Genomic DNA, 10,779 nt, shown 5'->3' with positions numbered 1-10,779 from the left:
TCGGCCAGGTAATGGGAATAGGGATGACCGCTCTCAGTCCTCGGTCAGTGGAATTAAGGGAAATACGGGTAACAGTTCAATTCTCTGGTCCCAACGGGGACTATAATAGCAGCAACGGTTCACTGTGCCCCGACGGGCAACTATATACAGCTTCTACTCCGCTGTACTCAACGACGACGTCCTCCTGCTCTTTCTTTGTGGTTAACTTTAGCTTCAGACCCGTCCGGGTCCTCTTGCTCCTCTTCACACCGCAGCTCCTCCTCCGTCAGGCGATGCACATGGAGGGCGTAGGGTCCTTTGGCACACTTGTGCCGGGTGAAGGTGACCTCGTCCCCTACATACAGGTCACGTCCTCTGTGTCCCTCCGGTAGGTGGGACTCAACGTCTCTTCTTGTCACGGAGACGTCGCCTGGGGTGCGGTGATCTCGGATGAAGCCCCACCCGTGCTGCATATTAAACTTGATCACAGTCCCGGTGGAAGGGGGACCATGAGCTGCACGGGGACTCCTCCTGGCCCGGCTCTTCTGCTCCGCGCTCTTTATTTGGGCTTGTTGTTCCCGGACCCGCCTCTCTCTCCGCTCCCTCTCAAAGACCTCGAGCTGCTGGCGGCAGCACTCTGCACGCTCCGCTGCGGCTGCCCGAGTCTCCTGAGTGAACCCCATGAGATCTTCTCCGGTGGGGTCCCACTCAAACTGTGCCTCCTCTAGCGGGGGCGAGGTCCTTTTTACGGGCTTTGGAACCGGAATCAGGGGCTCGTCTAGGGGTCTCTCTTTCCGGAGTCGGGGATGGTGAAACTCCGGTGGCCATATAAAGGGCTGCCCATCCGGGCACGTATGTTGGGCGAACAGATCTTCTCCCAGATGCGGCACTCTTGGTTTTATGGGCGCGGTGGTGGTGGCGCCCGGGTTGCCCAGGCCTTGCGGCCAGGCCTGGGGCACCTGGAAAGTGAAGGGCACCGTAAGGACGGCGGCGCCCTGGGCTACTTGGCCCTGCGACCAGGCCGGTGGCTCCGCGGAGGTAGGGGGCGCTGTTGGTATTGCGGCGCCCGGGGGTACTAGGCCTTGCGACCAGGCCGATGGTACTTCCTGCTTGGTCACGCTCGGGGTCGAGGCGTATGACGTCACAGGGGTCGCGGCTCCCGTTTGAGGCCTAGTCTGCGGCGGTGACGTTGCAGCGACGGGCACGGCAGGGGATACTTCGGGCTCTGCGACGGGGAGCTGGGGCAGGTGCGCGGTTTCCCGGTTTGGGGTAGAGACGTCCCCTTTACCTGCCTCCTTTCGTTCGGCTCCCTTCTCGGCGCCGTCTCCGGCCTTCAGTCCTCCTGCGCCATCCTCAGAGGCGGTCTGTCTCCTCGTCTCGGGTGGCGTGCTCCGCTGACGAGTTCTTGTCTGCTGGACCATCTCACGGCTCCACTCCGCTAACGTCTCTCGCTGCACCCGGGCCATCCTCCGTGCGAGGCCCTCCAGCGCGGTCTGTGCACACTCCCGATCTCGGGGGAGCTGTGCCAGGACCTCCACTAAGCCTAGTGGGGTCGTTGCTTCTAGCAGGCTCCTGACCAACGGGTCGGTGCTGCTCTGCTCTCCTTCCGTTGTCTCCAGCAGGCCTTCTGGAGTGGCGACCGGCAACAGGCTCCTGACCACTGGGTCGGTGCTGCCTGGAGTGGCGGCCCGCATCAGGCTCCTGACCACTGGGTCGGTGCTGCCTGGCTCTTCCTCCATCTCCGGGTAGGCTCTTTCTGGACTCTGCTCCAGGCTTCTTGTCTCCGGGTGCGCTCTCTCCAGACTGCTCCAAGCGACACCCATCTTTGTTCTCTTCTTCTGTCTCCGCCCACATTGAGGGTGGTCCCGGGGCAACTTAGTGATTGTCAGTTCCAGGGGCAGTTCTTTCACGCTGACAGACACCTCTAGCATCACAGTCTCTGTTGGTGGGGGCGGTTTCCACTTTTGGCGCCATTTTCGGTCCTGGCCCACGATGGGAGGCGGCCTCTTGCCATCCTCTGGCACGCCCATAATGGCGTCCGCTCCGACAAGGCGGGAAACCTTTGGAAATGGCGGGAATCGTCTCCCAGTGGCGGGAAACTCTGCAGATGGCGGGAAAAAGCTGTTAATGGCGGACAACCGGCGGGAATCGACCTGTGATGGAGTCCGATGGCGGGGACCCTCCGGAACCGGCAGGAGACTTCTTTTTGAGGTAAACTTGTTCTTTTCTTCAGGCACGCAGTACCCGGGTGTTGCGGGCACGTAATCCTGCCGACTACGCCAAAGTTGACGCGCCCCCTGGGCCATATTCTTTAGGGGAATACCCGGAGCCGGATCAGATGGGGGTTGTAGTCTCCGAGTGGCTGTGACCCGGTCCGTGCCCAGGGTGTCAAGCTCAGAGTATGTGGCAGTCCTACAGATGTTACAAAGTTCGTTATGTCGACTACGCCACCCGTTGGATTGTGGTCACTACGGCCGCCGCTGCAGCAGGGTCCGCTGAGGCTGATGGTGTTGGTGCAGCTTTAGATAGTATAACCCCCAACGGGAGGGGTATGGCCTCAGGGGGTCAGGTGCAGAGGATGGGGGTTGTGGTGGTGCAGTGTAGATGATAATTAAAGACAGAGTCGGGTTGTGCAGTTCAGGGTGTTTACTTACTGCAGATATTCCGGTCACTCCGGCCTTGAGTGACCACCCGAGCCGTGCTGCGTCCACCAGGTCCTGGACTCGGCCAACCCCCAAGTAGTTCTGGAGCGTGGTTCTGAGCTCCCGTTCTGACCTGTCCTCGTCTCTGGCCTTCCCCACCAGGGATCCACCTATGTCCGGCTCCCTCGGGCCTCTTGTTGGCAAAACCTTCTCTGGCTTTCCTGACCCTATTCGTGGTATGCCTTCCGGGTGGATTTAGTGGGTGATCGTGGCAGATCCTGCCCACGACCTCCGGTCTCTGGCTGGGATATGCTTTAGCCCCCACCAGTTTGGAATCCGGTACCCTGTTGCCAACTCTTCACCCTAGGGTTGTACTTGGGTTCTCAGAGTTCCTTCTGTCTCCCCCTCTGGGTCTTTCAAACTCCTCTCTCACTCTGGGCCTGGGGCTGCTCTGCTCTTCTGCTCTCTTCCTCTCCTCTGGCTTCTCTGCAAAGACTGGCTGACTGACCTCTCACAGACTGACCCTGATCTTAGATGGTGCCCACCTTAAATACTCCCTCTATGTGTGAGCTCAGGTGACCAGCACCCAATGAGCTCCTATCTTTACCCAGGCTGCTCCCCCTATCTGCCCCTACACTACTGGGATGTACCACCCCCCTCCCACTCCAGCCAGGAACAGACTCGGTCGTACCTGCACATTTCTAAGTGGGAGTACCGTTGGTCTGCTCCTCGGAAATGGGATGTGTGTAGTGCATGCAGCTTTCTGAGCTCAGTTCCACACTCCATCCTTACCCGGGAGTGGAATATCACACCTCTGGGTTGAGGTGCAATACCCCTGTAGCAGCCGAATCCTCAGGGTGCTACAGGTGCAGTATATGATATGTGTGCGGTGTGGGTGCAGTATAGTATGTGTGCGGTGTATGATGTGTGCGGTGTGGGTGCAGTATATGATATGTGTGCGGTGTGGGTGCAGTATATGCTATGTGTGCGATGCATGATAAGTGTGCAGTGTGGGTACAGTATATGATATGTGTGCGGTGTGGGTGCAGTATATGATATATGTGCAGTGTATGACGTGTGCGGTGTGGGTGCAGTATATGATATATGTGCAGTGTATGACGTGTGCGGTGTGGGTGCAGTATATGATATGTGTGCGGTGTGGGTGCAGTATAGTATGTGTGCGGTGTATGACGTGTGCGGTGTGGGTGCAGTATATGATATATGTGCGGTGTATGATATGTGTGCGGTGTGGGTGCAGTATATGATATATGTGCGGTGTATGATATGTGTGCGGTGTGGGTGCAGTATATGATATGGTGCGGTGTATGACGTGTGTGGTGTGGGTGCAGTATAGTATGTGTGCGGTGTATGACGTGTGTGGTGTGGGTGCAGTATATGATATGTGTGCGGTGTATGACGTGTGCGGTGTGGGTGCAGTATATGATATGTGTGCGGTGTATGATATGTGTGCGGTGTGGGTGCAGTATATGATATGTGTGCGGTGTATGATATGTGTGCGGTGTGGGTGCAGTATATGATATATGTGCAGTGTATGACGTGTGCGGTGTGGGTGCAGTATATGATATGTGTGCGGTGTATGATATATGTGCGGTGTGGGTGCAGTATATGATATGTGTGCGGTGTATGATATGTGTGCAGTGTGGGTACAGTATATGCTATGTGTGCGGTGTATGATATGTGTGCGGTGTGGGTGCAGTATATGATATATGTGCAGTGTATGACGTGTGCGGTGTGGGTGCAGTATATGATATGTGTGCGGTGTATGATATGTGTGCGGTGTGGGTGCAGTATATGATATGTGTGCGGTGTATGATATGTGTGCAGTGTGGGTACAGTATATGCTATGTGTGCGGTGTATGATATGTGTGCGGTGTGGGTGCAGTATATGATATATGTGCAGTGTATGATGTGTGCGGTGTGGGTGCAGTATATGATATGTGTGCAGTGTGGGTGCAGTATATGATATGTGTGCAGTGTATGACGTGCGCGGTGTGGGTGCAGTATATGATATGTGTGCGGTGTATGATATGTGTGCGGTGTGGGTGCAGTATATGATATGTGTGCGGTGTATGATATGTGTGCAGTGTGGGTACAGTATATGCTATGTGTGCGGTGTATGATATGTGTGCGGTGTGGGTGCAGTATATGATATATGTGCAGTGTATGACGTGTGCGGTGTGGGTGCAGTATATGATATGTGTGCAGTGTGGGTGCAGTATATGATATGTGTGCAGTGTATGACATGTGCGGTGTGGGTGCAGTATATGATATGTGTGCAGTGTATGACATGTGCGGTGTGGGTGCAGTATATGATATGTGTGCGGTGTATGACGTGTGCGGTGTGGGTGCAGAATAGTATGTGTGCGGTGTATGATATGTGTGCGGTGTGGGTGCAGTATATGATATGTGTGCGGTATATGATATGTGTGCGGTGTATGATATGTGTGCAGTGTGGGTGCAGTATATGATATGTGTGCAGTGTATGAAGTGTGTGGTGTGGGTGCAGTATATGATATGTGTGCAGTGTATGAAGTGTGTGGTGTGGGTGCAGTATATTATATGTGTGCGGTGTATGATATGTGTGCGGTGTGGGTGCAGTATATGATATGTGTGCAGTGTGGGTGCAGTATATGATATGTGTGCAGTGTATGACGTGTGCGGTGTGGGTGCAGTATATGATATGTGTGCGGTGTATGATATGTGTGTGGTGTGGGTGCAGTATATGATATGTGTGCGGTGTATGATATGTGTGCGGTGTGGGTGCAGTATATGATATGTGTGCAGTGTGGGTGCAGTATATGATATGTGTGCAGTGTATGACGTGTGCGGTGTGGGTGCAGTATATGATATGTGTGCAGTGTATGACGTGTGCGGTGTGGGTGCAGTATATGATATGTGTGCAGTGTATGACGTGTGCGGTGTGGGTGCAGTATATGATATGTGTGCGGTGTATGACGTGTGTGGTGTGGGTGCAGTATATGATATGTGTGCGGTGTGGGTGCAGTATATGATATGTGTGCAGTGTATGACGTGTGCGGTGTGGGTGCAGTATATGATATGTGTGCGGTGTGGGTGCAGTATATGATATGTGTGCAGTGTATGACGTGTGCGGTGTGGGTGCAGTATATGATATGTGTGCAGTGTATGACGTGTGCGGTGTTGGTGCAGTATATGATATGTGTGCGGTGTATGATACGTGTGCGGTGTGGGTGCAGTATATGATATGTGTGCAGTGTGGGTGCAGTATATGATATGTGTGCGGTGTATGATATGTGTGCAGTGTGGGTACAGTATATGATATGTGTGCAGTGTATGACGTGTGCGGTGTGGGTGCAGTATATGATATATGTGCAGTGTATGACGTGTGCGGTGTGGGTGCAGTATATGATATGTGTGCAGTGTGGGTGCAGTATATGATATGTGTGCAGTGTATGACGTGTGCGGTGTGGGTGCAGTATATGATATGTGTGCAGTGTATGACATGTGCGGTGTGGGTGCAGTATATGATATGTGTGCGGTGTATGACGTGTGCGGTGTGGGTGCAGTATAGTATGTGTGCGGTGTATGATATGTGTGCGGTGTGGGTGCAGTATATGATATGTGTGCGGTATATGATATGTGTGCGGTGTATGATATGTGTGCAGTGTGGGTGCAGTATATGATATGTGTGCAGTGTATGACGTGTGCGGTGTGGGTGCAGTATATGATATGTGTGCAGTGTATGAAGTGTGTGGTGTGGGTGCAGTATATGAAATGTGTGCAGTGTATGAAGTGTGTGGTGTGGGTGCAGTATATGATATGTGTGCGGTGTATGATATGTGTGCGGTGTGGGTGCAGTATATGATATGTGTGCAGTGTGGGTGCAGTATATGATATGTTTGCAGTGTATGACGTGTGCGGTGTGGGTGCAGTATATGATATGTGTGCAGTGTATGACGTGTGCGGTGTGGGTGCAGTATATGATATGTGTGCAGTGTATGACGTGTGCGGTGTGGGTGCAGTATATGATATGTGTGCGGTGTATGATACGTGTGCGGTGTGGGTGCAGTATATGATATGTGTGCAGTGTGGGTGCAGTATATGATATGTGTGCGGTGTATGATATGTGTGCAGTGTGGGTACAGTATATGATATGTGTGCAGTGTATGACGTGTGCGGTGTGGGTGCAGTATATGATATGCGTGCGGTGTATGACATGTGCGGTGTATGATATGTGTGTGGTGTGGGTGCAGTATAGTATGTGTGCGGTGTGGGTGCAGTATTGTATGTGTGCGGTGTATGATATGTGTGCGGTGTATGACGTGTGCGGTGTGGGTGCAGTATATGATATGCGTGCGGTGTATGACGTGTGCGGTGTATGATATGTATGTGGTGTGGGTGCAGTATATGATATGTGTGCGGTGTGGGTGCAGTATATGATATGTGTGCGGTGTATGATATGTGTGCGGTGTGGGTGCAGTATATGATATGTGTGCGGTGTATGATATGTGTGCGGTGTGGGTGCAGTATAGTATGTGTGCGGTGTATGATATGTGTGCGGTGTGGGTCCAGTATATGATATGTGTGCGGTGTATGATATGTGTGCGGTGTGGGTGCAGTATATGATATGTGTGCGGTATATGATATGTGTGTGGTGTGGGTGCAGTATATGATATGTGTGCGGTGTATGACGTGTGCGGTGTGGGTGCAGTATATGATATGCGTGCGGTGTATGATGTGTGCGGTGTGGGTGCAGTATACGATATGTGTGCGGTGCATGATATGTGTGCGGTGTGGGTGCAGTATATGATATGTGTGCGGTGTATGATATGTGTGCGGTGTATGATATGTGTGCGGTGTGGGTGCAGTATATGATATATGTGCAGTGTATGACGTGTGTGGTGTGGGTGCAGTATATGATATGTGTGCGGTGTATGATATGTGTGCAGTGTGGGTGCAGTATATGATATGTGTGCGGTGTGGGTGCGGTATATGATATGTGTGCGGTGTATGACGTGTGCGGTGTGGGTGCAGTATATGATATGTGTGCGGTGTATGACGTGTGCGGTGTGGGTGCAGTATATGATATGTGTGCGGTGTATGATGTGTGCGGTGTGGGTGCAGTATATGCTATGTGTGCGGTGTATGACGTGTGCGGTGTGGGTGCAGTATATGCTATGTGTGCGGTGCATGATATGTGTGCAGTGTGGGTACAGTATATGCTATGTGTGCGGTGTATGATGTGTGCGGTGTGGGTGCAGTATATGATATGTGTGCGGTGTGGGTGCAGTATATGCTATGTGTGCGGTGCATGATATGTGTGCAGTGTGGGTACAGTATATGATATGTGTGCGGTGTGGGTGCAGTATATGATATATGTGCAGTGTATGACGTGTGCGGTGTGGGTGCAGTATATGATATATGTGCAGTGTATGACGTGTGCGGTGTGGGTGCAGTATAGTATGTGTGCGGTGTATGACGTGTGTGGTGTGGGTGCAGTATATGATATATGTGCGGTGTATGATATGTGTGCGGTGTGGGTGCAGTATATGATATGTGTGCGGTGTATGATATGTGTGCGGTGTGGGTGCAGTATATGATATGTGTGCGGTGTATGACGTGTGTGGTGTGGGTGCAGTATAGTATGTGTGCGGTGTATGACGTGTGCGGTGTGGGTGCAGTATATGATATGTGTGCAGTGTATGACGTGTGCGGTGTGGGTGCAGTATATGATATGTGTGCGGTGTATGACGTGTGCGGTGTGGGTGCAGTATATGATATGTGTGCGGTGTATGATATGTGTGCGGTGTGGGTGCAGTATATGATATGTGTGCGGTGTATGACGTGTGCGGTGTGGGTGCAGTATATGATATGTGTGCGGTGTATGACGTGTGCGGTGTGGGTGCAGTATATGATATGTATGCGGTGTATGATATGTGTGCGGTGTGGGTGCAGTATATGATATGTGTGCGGTGTATGATATGTGTGCAGTGTGGGTGCAGTATATGATATGTGTGCGGTGTGGGTGCGGTATATGATATGTGTGCGGTGTATGACGTGTGCGGTGTGGGTGCAGTATATGATATGTGTGCGGTGTATGACGTGTGCGGTGTGGGTGCAGTATATGATATGTGTGCGGTGTATGATGTGTGCGGTGTGGGTGCAGTATATGCTATGTGTGCGGTGTATGACGTGTGCGGTGTGGTTGCAGTATATGCTATGTGTGCGGTGCATGATATGTGTGCAGTGTGGGTACAGTATATGCTATGTGTGCGGTGTATGATGTGTGCGGTGTGGGTGCAGTATATGATATGTGTGCGGTGTGGGTGCAGTATATGCTATGTGTGCGGTGCATGATATGTGTGCAGTGTGGGTACAGTATATGATATGTGTGCGGTGTGGGTGCAGTATATGATATATGTGCAGTGTATGACGTGTGCGGTGTGGGTGCAGTATATGATATATGTGCAGTGTATGACGTGTGCGGTGTGGGTGCAGTATATGATATGTGTGCGGTGTGGGTGCAGTATAGTATGTGTGCGGTGTATGATGTGTGCGGTGTGGGTGCAGTATATGATATATGTGCGGTGTATGATATGTGTGCGGTGTGGGTGCAGTATATGATATGGTGCGGTGTATGACGTGTGTGGTGTGGGTGCAGTATAGTATGTGTGCGGTGTATGACGTGTGTGGTGTGGGTGCAGTATATATGTGTGCGGTGTATGACGTGTGCGGTGTGGGTGCAGTATATGATATGTGTGCGGTGTATGATATGTGTGCGGTGTGGGTGCAGTATATGATATATGTGCAGTGTATGACGTGTGCGGTGTGGGTGCAGTATATGATATGTGTGCGGTGTATGATATATGTGCGGTGTGGGTGCAGTATATGATATGTGTGCGGTGTATGATATGTGTGCAGTGTGGGTACAGTATATGCTATGTGTGCGGTGTATGATATGTGTGCGGTGTGGGTGCAGTATATGATATATGTGCAGTGTATGACGTGTGCGGTGTGGGTGCAGTATATGATATGTGTGCGGTGTATGATATGTGTGCAGTGTGGGTACAGTATATGCTATGTGTGCGGTGTATGATATGTGTGCGGTGTGGGTGCAGTATATGATATATGTGCGGTGTATGACGTGTGCGGTGTGGGTGCAGTATATGATATGTGTGCGGTGTATGATATGTGTGCGGTGTGGGTGCAGTATATGATATGTGTGCGGTGTATGACGTGTGCTGTGTGGGTGCAGTATATGATATGTGTGCGGTGTATGACGTGTGCGGTGTGGGTGCAGTATATGATATGTGTGCGGTGTATGATATGTGTGCGGTGTGGGTGCAGTATAGTATGTGTGTGGTGTATGACGTGTGCGGTGTGGGTGCAGTATATGATATATGTGCGGTGTATGATATGTGTGCAGTGTGGGTACAGTATATGATATGTGTGCGGTGTATGATATGTGTGCAGTGTGGGTGCAGTATATGATATATGTGCAGTGTATGACGTGTGCGGTGTGGGTGCAGTATAGTATGTGTGCGGTGTATGACGTGTGCGGTGTGGGTACAGTATATGCTATGTGTGCGGTGTATGATATGTGTGCAGTGTGGGTACAGTATATGATATGTGTGCGGTGTATGATATGTGTGCAGTGTGGGTACAGTATATGATATGTGTGCGGTGTATGATATGTGTGCAGTGTGGGTACAGGATATGCTATGTGTGCGGTGTATGATATGTGTGCAGTGTGGGTACAGTATATGCTATGTGTGCGGTGTATGATATGTGTGCAGTGTGGGTGCAGTATATGAGATGTGTGCGGTGTATGATATGTGTGCAGTGTGGGTACAGTATATGCTATGTGTGCGGTGTATGATATGTGTGCAGTGTGGGTACAGTATATGATATATGTGCGGTGTATGATATGTGTGCAGTGTGGGTGCAGTATATGATATGTGTGCGGTGTATGATATGTGTGCAGTGTGGGTGCAGTATATGCTATGTGTGCGGTGTATGATATGTGTGCAGTGTGGGTACAGTATATGCTATGTGTGCGGTGTATGATATGTGTGCAGTGTGGGTACAGTATATGATATATGTGCGGTGTATGATATGTGTGCAGTGTGGGTACAGTATATGATATATGTGCGGTGTA

This window comes from Phyllobates terribilis, unplaced genomic scaffold (assembly GCF_046119375.1).
Source record: "Phyllobates terribilis strain yellow unplaced genomic scaffold, ASM4611937v1 Scaffold_13__5_contigs__length_258822181, whole genome shotgun sequence".
Classification (NCBI taxonomy): Eukaryota; Metazoa; Chordata; class Amphibia; order Anura; family Dendrobatidae; genus Phyllobates; species Phyllobates terribilis.
The sequence above is the reverse complement of the archived record's forward strand: the minus strand, read 5'-3'. Positions refer to the sequence as shown.